This window comes from Cetorhinus maximus, chromosome 9 (genome assembly GCF_964194155.1).
Source record: "Cetorhinus maximus chromosome 9, sCetMax3.hap1.1, whole genome shotgun sequence".
Classification (NCBI taxonomy): domain Eukaryota; kingdom Metazoa; phylum Chordata; class Chondrichthyes; order Lamniformes; family Cetorhinidae; genus Cetorhinus; species Cetorhinus maximus.
The window spans coordinates 22,545,104-22,569,751 of NC_135887.1; the positions used below are offsets into that span (position 1 = coordinate 22,545,104).

Sequence of the window (24,648 nt, forward strand, 5' to 3'; positions counted from 1 at the left end):
CAAGGAGAACAAGGTCCACATATTTTTTGGCAGAGACTATCCACATGCTAGCAACAGTCATATTACATTTTTGTACAAGCAACCTCATTGATCCACTAATGAACACCACACATTTTCATTGTGGCTGTGATCAATCACATCACTTAAGAGCAATGTAGCATAAAAGGATTCAGATCATAAATTGACTTGTTCATGGCACAAAGTGGATGAGCTGTGCAAAGGCAAAGACCATACAATCTTTGAATTCTTTCCTCCTTACTTTTCTTTTACTCCTTCTCGGGATATGGGTATTGCTGGCGAGGCCAGCATTTATTACCTTTCCCTAATTGCCTGTGAGCAGTTGGTGGGCATGCTTCTTGAACCACTGCAGTCCAAGTGGTGACAGTACACCCACAGTGATGTTAGATAGAAAGTTCCAGAATTTTAACCCACCGATGATGAAGGAAGGTTGATATATGTCCAAGCCAGGATGATGTGTGACTAGGAGGGGAATTTGTAGGTGATGATGTTCTTATGTACCTGTTGCCATTGTCCTACATGGTGAAGGTCACTGGTTTGGGAGGTACCGTCAAGGAAGCTTCAGTGAGTTGCTGCAGCCACGGTGGAGGAAATGGATATATAGATTTTTATTTTGTTGTGTGCTGACAGACCCAGTTGAAAGTATTTCAAGACAACAGAATGTGTTTTGCAACACATGTGAAACAGCAAATGTAACCCCAATATTTAACAAAGAGAGAAAACAGGGAACTATAGACCCATTTGTCTAACAAAGTTGTAGGGAAAATGCTAGAATCTATAATAAAGAATGTGATAACAGGACACTTAGAAAATAATGGTAGGATTGGGCAGAGTCAATATGGATTAATGAAAGGGAAATCGTGTTTAACAAATCTATTGGAATGTTCTGAGGAAGTAACAAGCAGAATAGATAAGGGGGAACCAGTGGATGTGGTATATTTAGGTTTTCAGAAAGCTTTTGAAAAGATCCCACACAAGAGGTTAGTAAACAAAATTAGAACACATAGGATTGGAGGGGAATATACTGGCATGGGTTGAGAGCTAGTTAACAGACAAAAAACAGAGGCCAGAATTTTCCCGTTGGCGATTTGGGGGCGGGGCCCACTCGCCAACGGGAAAATGGCGGGATGAGGTTTCATGTCCATTTTTAAAAAGTTTAATAAAATTTATGTCCTTTTCATTAACATGTCCCATCTTGTGTGACATTGTTACGTGAGGGGGACATGTTAATAATTTTTATATTTTTCTATTTCTAATGTTTTTTACACTATCAGTGCTCTCCCTGAGACAGCACTTAGTCTCAGGGAGCAGTGCGCTCTTTTGCGCGCATGGGCGAAAGAGTGCACTTTGACAGAGTTCGGCTGCCCGCCTGCCGCTGAGCCGGTGGGGCCCGCCCACCCATCAAGGTAAGAATTCTGGCCAGAGATTGGAATAAATGGGCCATTTTCAGGTTGGCAGGCTATGACTAATGGGGTACCATAAGGATCAGTGCTTAGGCTCCAGCTAGTCACAATCTAAAACAATGGTTTGGATGTGGGAATTAAATGTAATATTTCCAACTTTGCAGGTAACACAAAACTAGGTGGAAGTGTGAGTTGTAAGGAGGATGCAAAGACACTTTGGGGGATTTGAAGATGCTAAGTGAGCGGGCAAAGATTTGGCAGATGGAATACAATGTGGAGAAATGTGAGGTTATCTCCTTTTGTAGAATAAACAGAAATGCAAGTACTTCTTAAATGGTGAGAGGCTGGGAAGTGTTGAACTTCAAAGGGACTTAGGTTCATGAGTCACTGAAAGCTATCATGCAGCGACAGCAAGCAATTACGAAGGCAATGGTATGTTGGTCTTTATCACAAGAGGATTTGAGTATAAGAGTAAAGATGTCTTCCTGCAATTATATAGAGCCTTGGTGAGACCCCCACCTGGTCAAAAATTGTTTGGTCTCTGCTTTTGCACAGCTCATCCACTTTGTGCCATGAACATGCCCATTTAGGATCTGAATCCTTTTATGCTAACTTGCTCTTAAGTGATGTGGCTGATCACAGCCACAATGAAAACGTGTGGTGTTCATATGTGGATCAATGAGGTTGCCTGCAGTTTTGGTCTCCTTATCTAAGGAAAGATCTACTTGCCATAGAGGAAGTGCGAAAGTGCGATGGAAGTTCACCAAACTAATTCCTGTGACGGAGGGATTATCCTATGAGGAAAGATTAAATAGACCGGGCCTTTATTCGCTGTAGTTTAGAAGAATGGGCAGGATCTTCCGTTCGGTGAGCGGGGGCGGGGCCCGCTCGCTGACACGTAAAATGACACGGGATAACGTCGGGTGCAACTCCCGACGTCACCCCGTGTCATTTCCATTTTCAGGTCAGTGGGGGCGCAGCCAAGTCAGCTGCACGCCCACCAACCTGTCAATGGCCCATTGAGGCACTAATTCAAATCATTAATGGACCTGCCCGTCCAACCTTAAGGTTGACGGGCAGGCCAGGAGCCCTGGCGGGCTTCAGAAAAAGCATGAAACCTCATCCACGGGCGGGATGAGGTTTCATGAGGGTAGTTAAATTTTTAATAAAGGTTTCAGTTAAAGTTATGGACATGTCCCAACTCATGTGACAGTGTCACATGAGGGGACATGTCAGGAAAATTTTCCTATCATTTTAATTGCAAATTTTAATTTGGAGCCGATCTCCCTGAGGCAGCACTTAGCCTCAGGGAGATCAGAGCGCTCTTTCACGTACATGTGCAAAAGAGCGCACCCCCGGCTTAGGGAATCCCCCTCCGCCCGCACAGGGAGCACATGTCCGGGGTGCCGATCGGAGGCACGCCTGCCCGTGCCCACTCCCGCACTCCCAATGAGATGTGATCTCATTCAAACATACAAAATTCTGACAGGGCTCGACAGGGTAGATGCAGGAAGGATGTTTTCCTTGGCTGGGGGTGGGGTCTAGTATCAGGGGACACAGTCTCAGAATAAGGGGCAGGCCATTTAGGACTGAGATGAGGAGGAATTTCTTCACTCAGAGGATGGTGGATCTTTGGAATTCTCTGCCCCAGAGGGCGGTGAAGGCTCAATCGTTATGTTCAAGACTGAGGTAGATAGAATTCTACATATTAAAACATCAAGGGATATGGGGATAGTACAGAAAGTGGTGTTGAAGTAGATGCTCAGCCATGATCTCACTGAATGGCAGAGCGAGCTTGAAGGGCTGAATGGCCTACTCCTGCTGCTATTTCTTATGTTCTTATCTCCAGTGAGAGCTGTCAAGTCCTTCAATGGAAGTTGCAATGTTCACCTCCTTCACAATGCTGAGTGGCAGCAGTGGGGTTTGGGGTAGTGGTGGGAGGGACCACACCCTTCTGCTAAAAAAAATTACCAAAGTAAACAAGCTATTAGATGTTATCCTCATAAGGGTTAAATTCACTTTAAGTTATTTTTCTCTAAGCTTCTATACTTTGGTTGGAAAGGCAACTAATAGAAAGTGTACTACAGATGTTTATTATCCTAGCAGTTTGCCAAGAGTTATCTTTAGCTTCTTAAGAGACTTTAAGGAAGGAAGAAGGAGCACATAGCTCAAACCACAGTAACAAAATACCTATTGTATTATGATACAAAGCCATGGGTTCTTCAAAGACAAAAAGCAGCAGTGAAATTTGCAGTCACTGTCTCATGTTGTTTTGCTAGAGAAAAAAACTTTTTAGAACAAAATTACAAGTGGAATGGTCTGAAGAATAAATAAATAAATGAAACTATAAAGAAAAGATAAAAATACTTGATCCAATAATGAAACAATTTAGAATCTTGGCCATTTAACAAAAGCAGTAAGAGAGGTAGCAGGAAATACGACATGACTTAATGTTAAGTGTATAATTTACGTACCAAGGGTGAAATTTAATCTAGGTGACGAGGGGCCGACTGGAGAGTCGCCAAGAGCCCTGTGTCGCCTACCTTCAGGAAGGCCCAATGAATTAAGTGACAATCAAGTATTTAACTGGGCAGTAGAGGGCTTTTCATGATCAAGGACCCCAGGGCAGGAAATCCCGCCCCGAGTGCTGCTGGCCAATCAGAGGCCGGCAGCTGTGCCTTGCTTGGCAGCTCCACTGGGGTGGCAGTGTTTGCCACTGGTAATGCAGCCACCTGAGGCCAGGGCCAGTGAGGGACCCAGGCCACGGGTGATAAGAGCAGAAGGGGGCTCATGGGGTGGGGTTGTGAGGATAGGGGGTCAACAGCAAGGGCAGGGGTGTGGCTCTCAGCAGGACTCCCTCCTTCCAATGCTGGGTCCCTCCATCAGGTATTGAGCGCCTGACAACATGGGACCTCCCCTTGGGAGCCCGTAAGCAACCAGACAGGGTTTGCTTTTTGGGCCACCTGCATGGTGAATCTCTCACTTGTCACTGGGTGAATACTAGCTCTGGCGGACTGATGCCCTTAAGTGAGCATTAATTCCCGCTCCAGATTTAATCGGGGCAAAGGAGGCAAGGCGGCGGGATTTCCACTGGCCACCTTCCTGCCTGATTAATTGGCAACCCCGTCACCAAATTCGCCTTGGGGGAGGGCATTAAATTCTAGCCCAAGATGCTTTTACTTTCAGATCAGATGGCACATAAAACAATAGCCGACCTGCAGAATTTGTACCTCATCTACTTGCTCTGAAAAGTGAACCAATAAGGGAGCAGCAATTTAAAATTTCTTGAAATAAGATGTCATTGGAAGGTATTAACAGGTGAGCGACCATTGACTTAGTTTAGACAATGGATTAACTCTACTGTAAATGGAAATACAACTAATTGGGACAAAGATATCCTGAGGTACATTAAATTTAATTGTTAATGCTGGACCGTAAGTTCTGTACAATAACAAGGGATTTAATCTACTGGGCTTCAATGCAGAGAGAGTGAATGCCAAGCAAGGGAAGTAGTTGATCCCCTTTCTACAAGCTAGTAAATTAGATTGGATTTTGTATATTGAATTTCTCTGCTTAGAAAACACCAGTTATAAAGCTATGAATTTATTTCAAGTCCTACATTGCTGCAATTCTGCAACAAATAAAGTGATGTGCGAGTAGAGAACAATTCTGAGTTCAGTGTGATTGAACTAAATCCATTTATTCCACAACCAGAATCTCAACTTCCACCAGAAAGATCAAATGTGGCTGACCTTAAATAGCCAAAGTTGGTTTGAAACCAAGGCTCTACAGGCGAAAGAATGTGCTGTATTCTAACTCACCATTCCAATCACTACCCCAAGGGTAGTAACTATTTCATGCAATCTCCCCCAGGGTGGAGTATTCTAATATACCCAGCCTCTCCAGGAACGTGTTCAGTTTTCCATCATCTTACTCCCTCTCGGATTGTCTATTTGAACTCAAAATTTCCATCGCATCTCTCTTGAACTTAACCAGTCTTCTAGTTACTTCAATGCCAAATAATTCAACAAAAACATTTGCCCACAGTGTTCCACTGTTCCATGCTGTCCTTCACTGCACTGTTACCACAGTTTAAATTAGAGGCAACACGCTCATAAAAAATATTTCACACACCTTTTACTTTGCAAGGGCGCAGTAGGCTAGTTTTTTTCCCCCTTACTCTTTCATAGGGTGTGGACGTCACTGGCAAGGCCAGCATTCGTTGCCCATCCCTAATTGCCCTTGAACTCAGTAGTCTGCCAGACCATTTCAGAGGGCAGTTAAGAATCAACCACATTGCTGTGGGCCTGGAGTCACACGGAGGCCAGACAAGGTAAGAATGACAGATTTCCTTCCCTAAAGGATATTAGTGACCCAGATGTGTTTTTGCAACAATCAATGAAACCTTCATTGCGCCATTACTGAGACTAGCTTTATATTCCAGATTTTTAATTGAATTTAAATTCCACCTACCAATAGCCTGGGATCTGGATTACTAACCCAGTGACATTACCACTATGCCACCTTCTGCCTTTGGTCATGGCAGTGAATTTACAATTATTAGAGGTTGTGAGTTCAAATCCCACCACGATAAATTGAATTCAATAGATCTGATCATTTATGAGGGTGACAAAGTGACTAACTGGTTCACTGATGTCCTTCTGGCTTCCATGTGAGTCCAAACTCTGTGGCCTAGTAAACAATTGCTTCAGAATGACACCCAGCCTTCTCAGCACAATTATGAACGGGCAATAAATGCAGCCTTGCCAGTGTCACCACAATCTGAAAACAAACACACAGCCAAAGAGAGCTCTGCAAATGTGCGTGAGCATTAAAGTCATTAAACTTTAAATGAACAAAATGTAAAATGCTGTAATTGAGCGAAGTATGAAACGAAGACAGAAAATACTGGAAATAGTAAGCAAGCTCACATTGAAAAATGTTACAAAAAGAATGTGCAAAGACATTCCAAGTTTCCCTTAAACAGTTTTTTTTAAGTTTGGGTTGACACTGCACCAGGATTATATTCTGTGCAGTGCCAAACCCAAGTGTGAGACAACCTTCCTGTTAAGCAACACAACACTGGTTATGTATGCTAATGGTTGGTTGGTAATGTTGTCAAAGATTCACAAGTGATGGGCATTGTTTGATTAAGGATTGGGAACACATTTATAGAGAATCAGCTGGGACACTGAGTTGGGAGTTAAGAGGCAGAGATCTGTAATGTTGCATCCTGTGAGTAAACCTACCGACAAGGAAAAGATCTGTCTTTTGTTTCGTAGTTTCATCATCTGGCTTGGATGCATTTAACAAGGTACCTACATGTACCTTCACTCCTAAACCACAGACTGTGGCATTTTATTGTATAATGAATTGGACTGCTCCAAGCACACCCGCCCCACCTCCCCCCCACCCCGCTCCCACACAACAGCTAATACTTGAACCCTGAGATTATTTTGAAGATAAGATGGAGTTCTTGTTTCCAAGTTGAAATAAACTTTTCCTATTAAAAATGCAATAAGATTTTTGTACAAACAGACATGTTTAAAATCCAAGGAACAGGATTTTTTTTTTAGTTGGGAACTACTTAAAAACATGTTATGAAATAACATATAGACTGGAAATAGGAACCCAGAGGTAGTTGCCATGAATGAAGGAACAATGGTGTGAGGTGCATTACCACCAAGTCCCCAAGTTATACAAAGCTCAACACAGGAATGCTAATTTGTAAGGTCCCATAATAGGCAATCTCACTCTTTAAATATTTATAAGGACACGTGTGCTTGACCGTTGATTTCTAAATATTTCAACCAATTATTTTCATGGAAAAGAGAAATATATTTTTAAAAACAAACAAGGACCAAATGTCAATGAAAAGGAAAAATACAAAAGAAAGAAAAAAAATCAATGAAGAGAATTAGTCTGGTGAAAATGGAACCAAATGTTCAAAATTGACAAGCAACGGTGAATTAAATGGTTTAGAAACTCGTTTTTCTTTGTTTTGACAATTCCCCCAAATGCTACCTTTGTTCTTTACAAAGGAGATGGCGTATTAAAGATTAGTCTCCTAAATAACCAAAGCCTTCTGTGTGGACACTACACAAATCCCAGATCAAATCCGCCCAATTCTGGGCTGAAGAGGGTTCTTAAAATTTCAAAACAGCTCACCCACCACCCCCAACCCCCCCGAGCAGCCAGCCCTTTTGTGAGGAAGAAATAACAACAAGAAAAGGTTCTCAAAAGAAACAGGAGACACTGCAGACTGAAAGGAGATAATGACGCTTCAAATAGAGTAAAGGTAGGAAAGAGGAAGGGGAAAACTCTTAATGAATTTAGCCTGTCTCTAAAGACCAACTTCAGCTTTTGTCACCATCTCTCATCCATGCTTACAGAACTGCAAGTCCATTCATTTGATGGCAAAGTAACTTTTAACAAACCAGTCCTTTATTGGAATTTCTGTATAGATGTTGCTGGCTGCTTTCTACTAACAAGCCACTGGTTTTGTCATTCGTGTCAGTGTTAGAACAGGAAACACACAAAAAAAAAGCCACTTAAATGCAGGAGTTACTTACAATGGATGTTTTTAGATGTAATATTTAAGGTTTTTGAATTAAAGTAAATAGTAACCTAGAAAGTGCCATTTTGGAACCTGTTACACAAACAAAATGAGGCAAAAATTGAAAACAATATAATAATTGAGTGCATGAAGCACTTTGAGATTTTTGCTGCAATTTACTAAAAAGTGCAAGCATTAATATATAATTAATTGATATATAAATTAAATGGGATCCTACTTCAGTTGGTTACTGTTGTAGAATGTTCCCAAAGTGATGTTAAGGCGTAGAAAGGTGCAGGGGAAGCCATTACAATTCTACAATGTTAGAAGAACAATTTCTTATAACAGAAAATTCATTGTATGTGAAAAGGAATGGCCTAACTTGCAGGTGTTTTGTTACTTAAAGACATATTCTTAGACACGACCTTACAGTCGAGATATTCTAACAAAATTATTTAAAAAAAATATGGCCTCCCTGTTTAATTTTTAAAAAAGTTAACCGACAGGTATCTGGTCTCCCAATTAGAACCTCTAATTTTAAATGTTTTACTATTATTTTTGTGATGTTTGGAAGTCAGCTTGGATCCTGGAGTCACTTTTAACAGCATAAACGGCAAGAGCCAGCTCATGGGCTTTGCACTCCTGGAGTTTGAGTTAAAAGAAAATAAAAGCAGGGGTTGTCACAGTTTATAGGGCAGGTACAGAAATCTGACCTATCCTGACCAAACCTCAGCATGCAGCAACACCACTGAAAGCCATGAGTGGGGTTACTGGGAGTTGGGAGTTAAGGTAAAGCTTACCCTGTCTTCATCAATGAGCTCAGAAACGGTGTGAGGCTGGCCAAGAGTCGCTCCAGACCAGTCTGAGTTCTGACATCCTCCAATGTTACCTCCTGCTGGGAAATTGCCCCTCACCCAAGCTAACTGGTTGAACTTGTAAATAGAAAATCACCTGTGACTGTCAGGTACATTGCACTAGAACAACATTCCTAGTATGATAAAGAATCAATATTTAGTACATCAATCCAAGAATATTCCTGTCCATGCGCCTCCCACCAGTATTTTACTGCACCAGTACACTGGCAGACCGATGGCGGTGAGCTCAAACACTAATGCTCTGACACACAACTGCCCAAAACACCTAGAAAACAATCACGGCCAGCCTGTTTCAGCAGGGTAGAATTGGGTTTGGCAGCCTTTTCCACAGATAGAACTCTGTTCTCTCAAAATACTCAGCAGCATGGCATGGGAAAGAGGAGTTAAGAATAAATGATATTGAAGTTGATTACTAGAATTTAATTCTATAAATGGAGGTTGAGGCTTCTAGAACTATCAGGTACTTTAGTTGCTATTTGATATGTTTGTATAAAATATTTTCTTCTCTAATTTTCCCTTTTCTATTTTTCTAAGTTCCCTCTTAATTTTTGCTTTTATAAGTATTATAATTAAATTGGTGCATTGAATATTGCTGATTCAGCTCCAGTCTTAAGGGCATCAGCCAAATATTCCTTGTAAAAACTTGTTCTGATGTTTTGAGATATCAAACCCACTTAACCCCAGCAAAATCTAAATAAAAGAATCCAAATCCAAGGAACAGCAACATTAGATTCAGCATAACTAGAAACAGTCTTGAGCTGCCCATTAACAATGAATTGAATGTTTTGGTTTTTTAAATAAAAAAGGAAAAGGAGGAAGAGAAAAGCAGACTCCTTTCCCACACTGTGTCCGAGGTTAATTCTGGCCTGTGATAACAATCAGGGTTGGGACAAAGACAACCTAGATTCTTTAGTGTTTCATTTGACAACATTTGCTTCAAAGGTATTTTGTAATGTTTGAGGATTAACAGCGACGTCATCTGAAAACTTGTAACCTTGTTCCAGTCTGAAGCAACAAAGTGAGATGATGCTCCTTCAGCAAAAAGTCCCTATCAAAAATATACCATCTGTACCTGAGGGACCAACTTCAAATCAACACCTGAATCTGAATTAAGACTGTGTACACAATTGGTCTGAATCCAGCTGACTTGGAATATCAGTCAATATTGTTCTATGCTTACAGGGACTGTTATTGTCTATCCTGTTGTTATCTTCTATGTTTCTATAAAGTCCTTTTTGATACGTTTCTTTTCAAGAATGAACGAGTCCTAATTATGCTGTTGTACCTCATATCTCAAAGGCCTGGATGGCCTCCTGACCAGAGCTCTGTATAAGCTTTGGAACAACCTGTGTAAGTCTGAGTTCATTGATTTAACAGTTTGCTTGTTTAGTTCAGGTTAAAGGATGAAAAATTGTGAGCAGCTTGTGCCCGATACTGCGATTAGGACTTTGTCTCCACCAGGACCTCTATGACTCTATTGAGCCTAGTGCTAGAAAATGGGATAAGAATAGTTAGGTACTTGTTTGACTGGCGCAGACTCGATGGGCGGAAGGGCCTTTTTCTGTGCTTGTAGACCTCTATGACTCTAGGACCAAAGGAGATGTATGAATATTATAATGAATGGAATTCCTTTCAGTCAGTGAGCTTTGACTGGGATTTCGGACTTCTCATAGGTGGAAGACAAAATGATGATGTTAAGAGAAAGGCAAATTATAAAAACAATGAAGGTGGGGGTTAAAGATTTAATTGGAGAGGAACTAGAAAATTAAAATATTTGTTTGTATATTGTCAGAAATCTGACCAGGTACCAAGCTGAGATTTTATCCCATGAAACAAATAACAAAATTCCGGCAGGTGCTGGAAATCTGAAACAAAACAGAAAATTCTGGAAAATTTTCAACTCCTTGGCCATAGCATGCATTCTAGGGTCTGGTGTATTAATGTGAGGATCATAGAAGGGTTACAGCACTGGACGCTCTTCAGCCCATTGAGTCCATGCCACCTTTCTGCAAGAGCAATTCAGCTGCCCCTTTTCACTTGCCCTTTCCCCAGAGCCCTACATATTTCTTTTATCTTCAGGTGCTTATTCAATTCCCTTTTTAAAGACATAATTGATTATGCCTTCTCTTACAATGCATTCCAGATCCTAACCACTCGCTGCTTAAAAAAAAAATTTTGCCGATTACCTTAAGTCTGTGTCTTCTGGTTCTTGGCCCCTCCACCAAAGGAATGGTTTATTTTTATCTACTCTGTCAAGGCATCACATAATTTTGCATGCCTCTATCAAATTTTTTCTCAACCTTCTTTTCTCCCGGGTTTTCCAGTCTACCCTTGTTCATACTTGGAAACATTCTCATAATTTTTTTCTGCACCCGCTCTTCACATCCTTCTTCTAGTGCAGTGTCCAGAATTGGACACAATACTCCAGTTGAGGCCAGTGTTTTATAAAGGTTCACCATAACTTCCTTGCTTTATGCCTCAATTATAAAGCTGTTAAGGTATAGAAACATGGAAAATAGGAGAAGGAGTGGGTAATTCAACCCTTCGAGCCTGCTCTGCCATTCAACATGATCATGGCTGATCCTCTATCTCAATGCCGTACTTCCATGATCTCCCCAAAACCCTTGATGCCTTTGGAATCCAGAAATCTATTTCTTTCTTAAATATATTCAGTGACTTGGCCTCCACAGCCTTCTGTGTTAGAGAATTCCAAAGGTTCACCCCACTCTGAGTGAAGAAGTTTCTCCTCATCTCAGTCCTAAATGGTCTACCCCGCATCCTGAGACTGTGACCCCAGCCAGAGGAAATATCACCCCTGCATCCAATCTGTCCATCACTGTCAGAATTTTATACGTTTCAATAAGATCCCCTCTCATTCATCTAAATTCCAGTGAATAATGCCTAGTCGGCCCAATCTCTCATACGACAATCCTGCCATCCCAGGAATCAGTCTGGTGAACCTTCCCTGCACTCCCTCTATGGAAAGTATATCCTTTCTTAGGTAAGAAGACCAAAATTGCACACAGTACTCCAGGTGTGGTCTCACCAAGGCCCTACACAGCTGCAGTAAGACATCCTTCCTCCTCTACTCAAGTCCTCTTGCAATGAAGGCCAACATACAATTTTGCCTTCCTAATCGCTTGCTGCACCTACATGTTTGTTTTCAGTGATTGGTGTACAAGGAAACCCAGGTCTCTTTGTACATCAACGTTTCCCTATCTATCATCATTTAAATAATACTCTGCCATTGTGTTTTTCCTACCAAAGTGGATAACTTCACACTTCTCCACGTTACACTGCATCTGCCATGTATTTGCCCACTCAGTCAACCTGGCTAAATCGCCTTGAAGCCTCATAATACCCTCCTCATCGCTCACGTTCCCACCAATTTCATGTCATCAGTAAATTTGTAACTATTACATTTGGTTCCCTCATCCAAACCATTGATATATATTGTGACGGAGCTATGCTTAACTTGAATGGTCCCTTCAAGAACATTGCTCAAGTATTCCCTGTGGAAAGGTAGCCTAGGTAGACATATTATGAAGTCAACTAGAGATTGCTGCTGAGGGGAGTTCCAGCAGATTGACAGTTCCATTTAAATCTCAGCCTCTTGTACATTAAGAGATGCCATATCATCAAGGTTTGAGACACCAGCAGGAATTTACTGTTTTTTTCTCTTAATACCTTTTTTAAGTATGATATCTTAACCGTGAAGTGCAAATGCCAGGAACAATAATTTTATTGTTAGATATAAAAAGAAATATAGAGGGATAAATTTTCCCCCCGTCGGGGGCAGGGGGAGTTCAGGAGCGGGCGCATGTGGGAGAGCCTCCGGTCGGGGGCGTGCCACCGTTTTACGTCGGCAGGCCTTAATTGACCTGCCCATGTAAAACGGCGGCACGCCGCCGATTGGAGGCGCTCCCGCACATGCCCGCTCCTGAACTCCCCCCACAATGGGGGGAAAATTCTTCCCTATATAATTCTTTCTATATCTAGTGTGACGTCCGCCAGGAAGCGCTATGCGCTCCCTGTGCGGGCATGGGGGGGATTCCCTAAGCCAGGAGTGCGCTCTTTCGTGCATGCACGCGAAAGAGTGCGCTCATCTCTCTGAGGCTAAGTGCTGCCTCAGGGAGATCGGCGTCAAATTTAAAAATGGTACATGTAGAGAAATGAAATTTCCCTGACGTGTCCCCTCATGTGACACTGTCACATGAGTTGGGACATGTCCATCACTTTTAAGTAAACTTTTATAAACCTACTTGAAACCTCATCCCACCCGTGGATGAGCTTTCATGCTTTTTCTGAAGCCCGCCAGGGCTCCCAGCCTGCCCGCCAACCTTAAGGTTGGATGGGCAGGTCCATTAACTAGTCTAATTACTTTTTAAATGGCCTCAATTGGCCGTTGACAGGTCGGCGGGCGCACAGCTGATTTGGCTGAGCCCCTGCCGACCTGAAAATTGAAATGATGCGGGCTGACATTGGGAGTTCCACCCGACGTCATCCCCGCCCCCCCCACTCGCCAACCTCAATATCCTGCCCATCTATAATTTGATAGTTAAGTTTGTTTAACCCCCTTTAACACTGATACAGACCAGTTAGGCCAAATGTCCTGCTTCTGTGCTATAAATTCTATGCAGTATGTAATTCTCCATTTTGTAACTATTTCCTGGCACCACTCTTCCCCAAGCACCATGTCCTAACTAAGTGGCTGGATATAAAATAAGTACAGGTGAGTCAGATATTCAGCCTATCTTAGAGCATCCATCCATGAACAACAACTTATAGTACTACCATCATTTAATTCAAATGCATCTCGGATTATCGTCACTTGTAAGACGATTCCAAATGTAGATCAGTCTTTGCATTAATAAGTTCTTGTAATGGCTGAGCTCTCACCGTGTTTAGCTCATGCTTAATGCTGCCTATCAGTGGATTGTTAAGAGGTAAACTACAGCACTGCAGGGGAATATTCTCTGATATTCCTAAATGCTCAGTAGTTTCCCAGAGATCAGGATCTTCCCACATTGGTTACCTATGGTGGAGAACCTACATCCAATTCATACAATTTAGGCTTAGGGCATCAGTGCGCTGCAACACTGAGCTGTGGGCCAACGCTGCCTAAATATTTATCCAAAATTGAAAACGTGCTATGAAAGTAATTGACCTGTATCGCAGAGCATGAATTGATATAGTGGCCACCACACTGAGATTTTTGTCCACCAGTTATTTAGCTGGGTGAAAATGCTTAAAAATCCATTGTCTACTGGGAATACGGCACTGGGAAACTATTCAGTAATAACCTTTAATATACTGCCAAATCACTGACCACATAAATGCAGGATTTGGAGACAGAAAAAAACCTGCTTCTTTCTATTGTGTCAAATGTAATTATTCAGACTAAACAGAACTCACCGAAGTAAATGAAGTTTAGCCAGATGTTCAACATAAAATCTGGAAGCATGTTCACGAATTAAACTCTAACTCTCTGGCTTGGACCCCAGCAATCAATGCTGCAAAGTTTAGCACTGAGCTCTTATTGCCTCAGAAGCACATCATCAAGCCTATGGACATTGAATGGCTCAGACCATTAAACCTACAAGCTCATTCCCTTTTTTTCCACTTCAGTGTTATCTCTTTCCCTCTTGGGTCTTTTACTCTTGCTATGTGGCATGGTTCTATGGACATTGATAGTTCTACAATCCTACAGTTTTTCACTCAGGTGGCCAATCTTGATTGGTGAACCCAGGTCCTGATTGTTCACAGGACATTCATCCTTAGATGGCACCAGAGCCAAGCTGTATGTTGTTGACTCAGGCACACACACACACACACTCGCACTCAGCAGGAGTCACTGCGTAGTTATTGACAACAGCAACACTCCTCCCTGAGGCACTAAGTTGCCAACCAGCCGAGATCAGCTAACTCAACACAGATTGGGAAATGGCCTCAAAAACATGTCTGGTCTGTACGGATTAGTTATACACCCAAGGTGCTTTTACTGATGAGAGTTATCTTTTTTTTGAAGGTGGTTAAATATATTAAAAATAACTTTTTTGTTTTAAGTTCATGCTTATTCACTCCCTTTGGAAGCCAGACTGCAGATTCATTGAAGAATGGTTACCCAGCTTTGTGCCCATTTTTCTAGAAACCCTATGTTTCACTGACTGCAATCCCCAAACCTGAGCAAAAACACTAGTAAATCAGCTGCAATTCTGACTCTGAATTGAGGACCGAATTGTATATATTATATATATTTATACAGGACTTGATTAACAGACTGCACCTGGGGCAATGGATTTCAACAAATTAGCATATTCCAGGACTTGGGAACAGTGTGATATAAATTTACTACTTATTTCTGGGTACTTATATTTTGTACATCTGTTTCTTTCTCCAAGACATTTAACAGAAACAAAAGTCAGAATTCGTGAATTTTCCTATTTTTAACATATAAAGAAAAGGAGGAATGAAAATACACAGGAAGTACATCGGTGCTGCCACTGAGCTGGGGGTGGGAGGGAGGAAGACAACTTTCTTAAGTCTGTCACGTTGAGATCAGCAGCCAGCCTGCACGTATTCCCAGTGCGGTAATCATTAAAAAGCTCACTTCCAGAAAAATAGGGAGGAAAGAGATTGCCGGAGCAAAGAAATCCCAGCAGACAAAGTGAAAACAAATTAAATGCGCTATTATAAAATGCAGATGCTGTAAAGAAAATAAACCTGGCAAGATTTACTGGTTTTTGCAAGGATCAGGCATCTGTGGAAAAGACATCAGCAGCTACTCCCAGGTAATACCATTCCAAGGCCGCACTCTCTCTATATCCAGCTCTCTCCATCCTCTCTAATAGCTGTAAGCTCATTTATTCTCTGTCGGAGAACAGGGTCGACAGAGACTATGTGAAAATGGCAAATCGCCAGGTCCTCCTGAACAAAGGCAGAGAGATGATGAAAAGGAGGATTTAAACTTTCCAAGCTCCAGAGCACTCAGGGTTTCAAAATGTTAACTCTTGAAACCCTGGTGATAATTTAAAAAAAAATAATTAACAAATTTGAAGATTTTAACACAGGGCTTGGACTTCCTTCCACATTTCCGTCCCCAAGCCTAAATTTTCCTCCTCCTGCCTGAGCAGAGAAGACCACTGACCATCCCTTCACTGCACTAACACCTGTAAATGACAATGTGGAGATAGGACCAGGAATCCCAGCTGTTTTCCCTGCCTCCTATTGCTGACTTCACTGACCAGGAGAGTAGCAGCTATGGCAGTGGTGGAAGCCCCACTAATGCCCTTTTGAAGAGACAAGGTCCAGTAGTAGGTTCGTCACCCTCTCTTTGCACCATTTATGATTTTCTTTTCCATTACAGATCATCTGGTTATTATTATACTACTGTTTGGGGAATCTTGCTGTATGCAAGACTGGTTGCCATGTATGCTACATTACAACTTCAAATATACTTTATAGGTGGTGAAGTGCTTTGGGATGTCTTGAGGTTGTGAAAGATGCTATATAAATGCAAGTTCTTTCTTTGAATATACTACTGTTACGAGATTTAAGAATATAAGAAATAGAAGCAGGAGTAGGCCTTACTGTGCCTTGAGCCTGTTCCTCCATTTAACAAGATCATGGCTGATCTGATCCTGGCTTCACCTCCACTTTCCCACCTATTCCCCCATAACCCTTGACTCCCTTGTAGATCAAAAATCTGTCCATCTAAGCCTTGAATATATTCAATAACTCAGCTCCCATAGTTACCTGGGATAGAGAATTCCAATGATTCACAACGTTTTGAAAGAAGGAATTTCTCCTCATCTCCAGGTGGACTTTTATAAGAATTTTATGTGGCGGGGGCGGGACCATAAAATGTGGCGAGCTGTTCAAAAGTCCATTGATTTCGGCGGGACCATAAAATCCCGCCGGCATAAAATTCCACACTCCGTTTTAAATGGGTGAACGCTTATTCTACAACTACGTCCCCTAGATTTAGATTCCCCTCAAGGGAAACGTCTTCTCTTCATCTACCGTCAAGCCCCTTCAGAATATTATGTGGTTCAATAAAATCTCTCATTCTGCTAAATTTCAATTAGCATAGGCACGAGCCATCTTAACCTTTCCTCATAAGATGCTTTTCCCAAGGAATTTTTTAAAAATTCATTCACGGGATGTGGGGTTCGCTGGCTGGGCCAGCATTTGTTGCTCATCCCTAGCTGCCCTTGAGAAGGTGGTGGTGAGCTGCCTTCTTGAACCACTGCAGTCCATGTGGTGTAGGTACACCCACAGTGCTGTTAGGAAGGGGGCTCCAGGATTTTGACCCAGCGACAGTGAAGGAACAGCGATATATTCCCAAGTCAGGATGGTGAGTGATTTGGAGGGGAACTTCCAGGTGGTGGTGTTCCCAATTATTTGATGCCCTTGTCTTTCTAGATTGTAGTGGTTGTGGGTTTGGAAGGTGCTATCTAAGGATGCTTGGTGGATTCCTGCAGTGCATCTTGTAGATGGTACACACTTCTGCTACTGTGCGTTGGTGGTGGAGGGAGTGAATATTTGTGGATGTGGTGCCAATCAAGCAGGCTGCTTTGTCAAGCTTCTTGAGTGTTGTGGGAGCTGCACTCTTCCAGGCAAGTGGAGGGTATTCCATCACACTCCTGACTTGTGCCTTGTAATGGTGGACAGGCTTTGGGGAGTCAGGAGGTGAGTTACTCATCGCACGAGTCCTAACCTCTGATCTGCTCTTACAGCCACAATGTTTGTAGGCTAGTCCAATTCAGTTTCTGGTCAATGGTAACCCCCAGGATGTTGGTAGTGGAAGATTCAGTGATGGTAATGCCATTGAACGTCGCGAGGTGATGGTTAGGTTATCTCTTGTTGGAGATGGCCATTGCCTGGCACTTGTCCTGGATATTGTCCAGGCCTTGCTGCATTTGGACATGGACTGCTTCAGTATCGGAGGAGTCATGAATGGTGCTGAACATTATGCAATCATCAGCAAAATCCCCATTTCTGACCTCATGATGGAAGGAAGGTCATTGATGAAGCACCTGAAGATGGTTGGGCCTAGGACACTACCTGAGGAACTCCTGCAGTGATGTCCTGGAGCTGAGATGACTGACCTCCAACAACCACAACCATCTTCCTTTGTGCTAGGTATGACTCCCACCAGTGGAGAGTTCCCCCTGATTCCCATTTACTCCAGTTTTACTAGGGCTCCTTGATGCCACACTTGGTCAAATGCGGCCTTGATGTCAAGGGCAGTCACTCTTACCTCACAGGACTGGCCTGTAATATACTTGGGTGAAGAATGTGAAAGTCAACTGAGGGGCAGATTTTAAAGGGCTGCAGCTCACCAATAAAGGAGTTGTGGTGGTGACAGAAAAGTTCACAAAAATGTAGTGAAGACAAGACTGCCTTTTGATGTTGAAAAATTAGAGGTCCTGCTGCAGGACTGAGTGTGGCTTTGTTGGGGCTGCAAACTACCCTTCATTGAAAGTGCAGGTGCAAAGTGCATAGAAGGAGGTCAATGACAGAGCTAATGTAGCTTCCCAGGTCTCTCTGCCCTGAATGCAAATAAGGAAGAAGGTAAAGATGACTGTGTTCCACGCATTACTTGTGGGGTCCATTAGGGGTGGCACAAGCTTTAGTTTGGAGCTCCAGCTACCTCTGAGAGTACTATTGCAATCATTGTGCATAAATATAGTACTTGTGTTTAGGAAAGTGGATGCTGATAAGGTGAGATAAAGTAGGGTGGGAGATGGCACTTAAACACCAAAGTAGACCAATTGACTTGAAGGTCCGTTTCTGTACTTTAAATTCTAACAAACTTTCATTTAAAGCCCAGGATTCCCCGTTGCTATTTCCTACTGGGGAGGGGTGGAGGAGTTAATGGGATGCACATTGTTTTCTTTTCTGAAGTCAGTAGTGAAGCCTCATTTTCTGGCTCACAATTGACTGCTGCAAAATGTCCTCTCAGCTGGACATGACATATTCCATGGCATTATTTCGAAGAAGAGCAAAGGAATTCTCACCAATGCCCTGGTAAATATTTATCCTTCAACCAACAGGACTACAACAAGTTATCTGGTCATTACCTCATTGCTACATTTGGAAGCTTGCTGTGCACAAATTGGCTGTCATGTTTCCAACATTCCATTCCGTGGTTCCTAAATTACACATTGAGTTAATAAGTGGCAAGTAATATTCCTGCCACACAAATGCCAGAGAATTATCACCTCCAAAAGTACTCAATTCGCAACAAAATACTTTGGGATGTCCTGAGTCATGAAAGGCGCTGAGACACAATCTCAGAAACCAGCAAAAGTAAAATATCATTAATGAGGCTGTTTCGTAGCAGCAAAGATTGCCTTCTAGCGTAGCTCTGAACATAAAGATAGTACTGGTAAGACATACGGGACAGTTCCTCACTGGCAGATTCTGAAACAGCATCAGTCTTTCATCTCACTTCAATTACAGACTCTAGGAACTTTACAGCGTGAGCACTGCATTCAGCTCAACCTGTTCCAGTAGCATAACCAGGTCAAACGTTTTTGTGTAACATTAAGAATACCACAGTTTGCACATAAATTGGCAGCCATTTGAAAGCTTTTTAATTATCACTATAATTGCCTGTGCTCACTAACCTACATTATTAGCTACAGGTTCAGCAATGCCTCAAAATTTAAATTCTCATCTGTCTGTTCAAATCCATCACACTTCCCTAGCTCTGTAACACCCTCAAGCCCTACAACTCTCTGAGTACTCTATGTTCCTCCAAATTCTGGCTTCTTGTGCAACTCTCACTTCCTTCACCATTGGCAGCCATGCCTTCAACTGCTTAGGCCTTAGGCTCCGCAATTCCCTCTCTTAATGTCTCTACTCCCTAAAGAAACTCCTCAAAGTCTATCCTTTTGACCAAGCCGTCCTAATATCTCCTTAAGTGGAACAGTATCAAATTTTGTCCGCCAATGCTCCTGTGCTGTGCCTTGGGACATTTTACCACATTAAAGACATTATAGAAATGCAAGTGGCTGTTGTCATCTGTCAACCACATGACTTGTGATCAAAGTGGAACACAAATCACAAAAATGCAGTGTGAAAAGAACAAGACTCAATGTTACAAAATGTAACTTCTACAAAAATTTTGGATCAGCAGCTATTAGGGGACTAGAACACGAATGGGTTAATTGAAGGAGCTGGCTGGTGGAAGTAATTCAATGGGGGTTATGATGGATATGAATATATGTTCATGACGTCCCAAAACAAATATGCCGTTTTGCACACAACATATGTGGTAATGGGCCGTAACCTCTTACTAGTGTTGGAAAGAGCTGGCCCGCAGAAATGAGAAGAAATAAATGCACACTTACCTGGTCTTGAAAATTGCCTTGACACTTCCATTCGCCGGAGCTGCCTGGGGCCTGCATCAAAAGAATCCTCGCAGGCCCCAATGAAGTCTAGATCCAGCATATTCATTATTTTACAGCACTTGCTGCCATAAAGCAGGTAAGTTTAAAGGACCAGGGAAGGTAAGTGTTTAAGATAGGTAAATAGGATTTGGGGGTTCGGGGCATCCGGAGGTCAGGCAGGTGTGTGTGTCCGGAGGTTGGCGGGTTCGAGGTCTGGTGGGGGGTGGGGTTCCAAGGTCTGGGGGAGGGGAGAGGGTTGTGTCCAAGGTCTGCGGAGGTTCGGTGGTGGGGGTGTATGTCCAGAGGTCAGGGGGTCCCCAGGACCAAGGGGTGTGGGGGGGGCGGGGGGGGAGAGGAGATCAAGGGGGTGGGGGTGGTCCAGAAGTCCGGGGCGGGGGGGGGCGGTGTCCGGAGGTCAGGGGGTCAGAGGGGGCTGAGTCTGAGTCTGGAGGGGGATGGGGTGTTCAGAGGTCAGGGGGGTGGGGGCATTTGGAGTTCGGGGTGGGGGTCCGAGTTCGGTGGGGGGGTGGGGAGGTCCAAGGTCAGGAGGGTGTCCGAGGTCAGGTGGGGTGAGGTCGGTGGAGGGGGGATGTGCGGTTGTCGGAGGTTGGGGGGGGGAATGGGGAGTCCATGAGGTGTGGGGGTGGAGGTGTGTGGAGTGCTGTGGGGTCGGCCTGGGTCTTTACAATAGTTACCTGGAAGTTAGAAGAGGTTTTAATTATTCTAACTTTTTCTGGGTAACTACTGGTTTAACCCCGGTGGAATCATCTAAGTTTGCAATTTGAATCGCATTTTTGGATGGTTCCCACCATAGTGCAATTGTCCAGAGGAAGTTAGCACTTCTGGGCAATTGCCATGCAAACCCTTGGCTACAAGCTTGCCAGACGGATTCCCTAGCGCATCTTTGGGGTATCCCCCAAATCTGATGTGGGGAGCGCAGAAGTTACAGGCCAGTATTTCCAAGTTTGCTGACGACAGAAAACTAGGTGGGAATGTGAGTGGTGAGGAGGATGTTCAGAGGCTTCAAGAAGATTTAGATAAATTGAGTGAGTGGTCAAGTACATGGCAAATGCAGTATAACATGGATAAGTGTGAAGTTATCCACTTTAGTAGGAAAAACAGAATAGCAGAGTATTATGTAAATGGTGATAGATTGGGAAATGTTGATGTACAAAGGGACCTGGGTGTCCTTGTACACCAATCACTGAAAACAAGCATGCAGATGCAGCAAGCAGTTAGGAAGGCAAATGGTATGTTGGCCTTCATTGCAAGAGGACTTGAGTACAGGAGCAAGGGTGTCTTACTGAAGCTGTACAGGGTCTTGGTGAGACCACACCTGAAGTACCATGCACAGGTTTGGTCTCCTTACTTGAGAAAGAGTATACTTGCCATAGAGGGAGTGCAGCGAAGGTTCACCGGGATTGTGATATGAGGAGAGATTGGGTTGATTAGCTCTGTATTCACTGAAGTTTAGAAGGAGAAGGGATCTCATTGGAACGTATAAAATCCTGACAGGGCAGGACAGACTGAATGCAGAGATGATGTTTTCTACAGTTAGGGGAGTCTAGAACAAGGGGTCGCAGTCTCAGGATACAGAGTAGGACATTCAGGGCTGAGATGAGAAGAAACTGCTTCACTCAGAGGGTGGTGAACCTGTGGAATTCTCTACCACAGAAGGCTATGCAGACCAAGTCGCTGAATATATTTAAGAAGGAAATAGATAGATTTCTAGACTCTAAAGCTGTCAAGGGGTATGGGGAGATAACGCGAGTATGGTATTGAGATAGAGGATCAGCCATGGTCATATTGAATGGCGGAGCAGGCTCAAAGGCCTACTCCTGCTCCTGAATGACCTGCTCCTGCTCCTATTTTCAATGTTTTCTATGGTCCCCCTGTCCACAACGTACATGGTCCCATTGTCCACAATGAACATGGTTCCCCTACTACAATAAACATGGAGCCTCCGTCTACAATGAACATGGTCTCCGTGCCCACAACAATCATGGTCACCCTACCAGAACAATTATGGTCGCCCAATCATGGTCACCCTGCCCACAACAATCATGGCTACATTGAGCATTGAGATTTTAGTAGTTTTCAATTACACGGCAAGGTATTTAAGAAAGTTGGCTTTAGATTTCTTTTTTTTCATATATTCATTTCTATTTTCAAACTTTCATGCACTTAATAGTTTTCAGTCCTCCCTACAAGTCAAGAAAGAAAAACAGTACAGGGGCAGCTTTAGCTGGTTCAATCATGACCACAATTTGTCTAATTCAGTTATCTATTCTTTTTCTTCCTGTGTTTTGAGATTTATTCTATAACTATTGTTTCACAGACAAGAACACCCACATACTCTTCTGCTGCTGAGTGGAAATTTCCCAGCTGGTTTCCATACATTTACTACACTTTTAGGGTTGTCTTCTACACTTGTGACCTTTTCCACAGCACATTACTGTGTAATCTGCAATCAACGAAACTCGGAAGAGGAAATAACAGCGCCCTGGTGAGAAACGCTGCCTTCTGACCCAAGTAGAACTGTGCGGAAGCAACACTGGCTCTGAGAAAGAGTCTGGGAGAGCAATGTAGACAAGACACTAAAAATAATTCTGCTGTGTTGTCAGGAAATAAAAAAGAATTCTGTTTGACACACTAGCTGTTGGAATGCACTGCATCTGAAAACAAAACTATATACCACAATAGAAAAAACCCTTTGCAAACTTCCAGTTATCAGGTTTACTAGTCCCTCGAGAAAATGGCTAGCGTAGCTCATTCCCAATAAACACACACACATAGGAACTTGTTTGCCAAAAAGCTGTACAATTGGATCAGGGTTCACTCAGTCCAACAGTGAATCAACCTTAGAATTTATTGTTGTCGCAATTCTGTGAGATTCCATCTTGACGTCTTGCTTTTGTTCATCTAAGCACTTTACCAAATGTCATTTGCGTACATTGAATATTACAGCTGCTATCAATCTCAGTTACCAACTTGTGCAAGCACTGAAAGACAAGGACACTGAAAATAAGCATTTTAAAGGCTTATTGAAAACAAGATCATTATGAGTGATGTGGTGGCATAGCGTGCGAATGTTCCTCTTACACAGTGTCCAATTAGAGAGTGGCACTGACGACTTGGTTGTTAGCTCATTTGATAAAGCCACTATCCAGTGCACAGCATTTCCATACAGACCAGAAACATTTTATTCACTAGGCTTTTCGGAGCCAGGATTGTAGCCAGAGTTTTTTTTAATTTATTCTTTCACGGGATGTGGATGTCATTTGTTGCCCATTCCTAATTGCTCTCGAACTGAATGGCTTGCTAGTTATTTTCAGAGGGCAGTTAAGAGTGAGCCACATTGCTGTGGGTCTGGACTCACATATTGGTCAGACCAGGTAAGGATGGCAGATTTCATCCCTAAAGGACATTAGTGAAGCAGATGGGTTTTTATGACAATCGATGATAATTTCATGGTCACCAATACTAAGACTGGTTTTCAATTCCAGATTGAAAAATTGAATTCCAATTGAACTTAAATTCCACCAGCTGCCACAGAAGGATTTGAACCCATGTCCCCACAGCATCAGCCCAAGCTTTTGAGTTACTAGTCCAGTGACATTACCACTGCACCACCATCTCCCCTAGGGTGCTGCAACTAGATCTGGGTTCACTCAGACCAAAAAGAAACATTTGCATGACTGTGAGGAAAAAGCAGGGGGGAGGAGGACTAATTGAATAGCTCTTTCAAAAAGATGGCACAGCCATGCTGGGCGGAATAGCCTCCTTATGCACTGTGTGATTCTAATTGGCCTCAGCGTTCCTTTTCTAAATTGTAAAGAAAATGAACCAGCAATCTTGCTCCTGTTCATACTCCAGCAGGACAGAGGTCTTCGTGTGGACTCGGGAGAGGACTGGGTCAGACTCATCTGTCACACATCTCCTTCCTCCCTCCACACGGTAAAACATCCTGCTGAATTTTACACAGGAGGAATGCCTACCAGGATGAGCTAACGGAGGGCCGCTACCATCCATGTACCTTACAGCCATGGGTATAAGAGAAGAACAGCAACTTGCATTTATATAGCACCTTTAACATGGTACTTCACGAGGAGTGTTATCAAACAAAGTCTGACACTGAGCCACTTAAGGGACTATTAGGGCAGTTAACCAAAAACTTAGTCAAAGAGGTTGATTTTAAGAAACATCTTAAAGAAGGAGAGGGAGGTAGAGAGTTGGGAGAGCCCAGAGGTCTAAGGGGGCTGTAGGGCTGAAAGAAGTTACAGAGATATGGAGGGGTAAGGCCCTGGAGGAATTTTAAAACAAGGATAACAATTTTAAAGTCAAGGCATCACTGGACCAGGAGCCAATAAAGGTCAGCAAGAACAGGGGGGTGATGG

General features: G+C 42.9%; 1 protein-coding gene across 6 annotated transcripts in view; it reads right to left on the bottom strand.

The window, feature by feature from the left end:
* The window catches only part of bcas3 (BCAS3 microtubule associated cell migration factor), a 1,018,944-nt gene that overhangs the window by 515,415 nt on the left and 478,881 nt on the right, over positions 1 to 24,648 (bottom strand). The gene's annotated exons all lie outside the window — the stretch shown is intronic.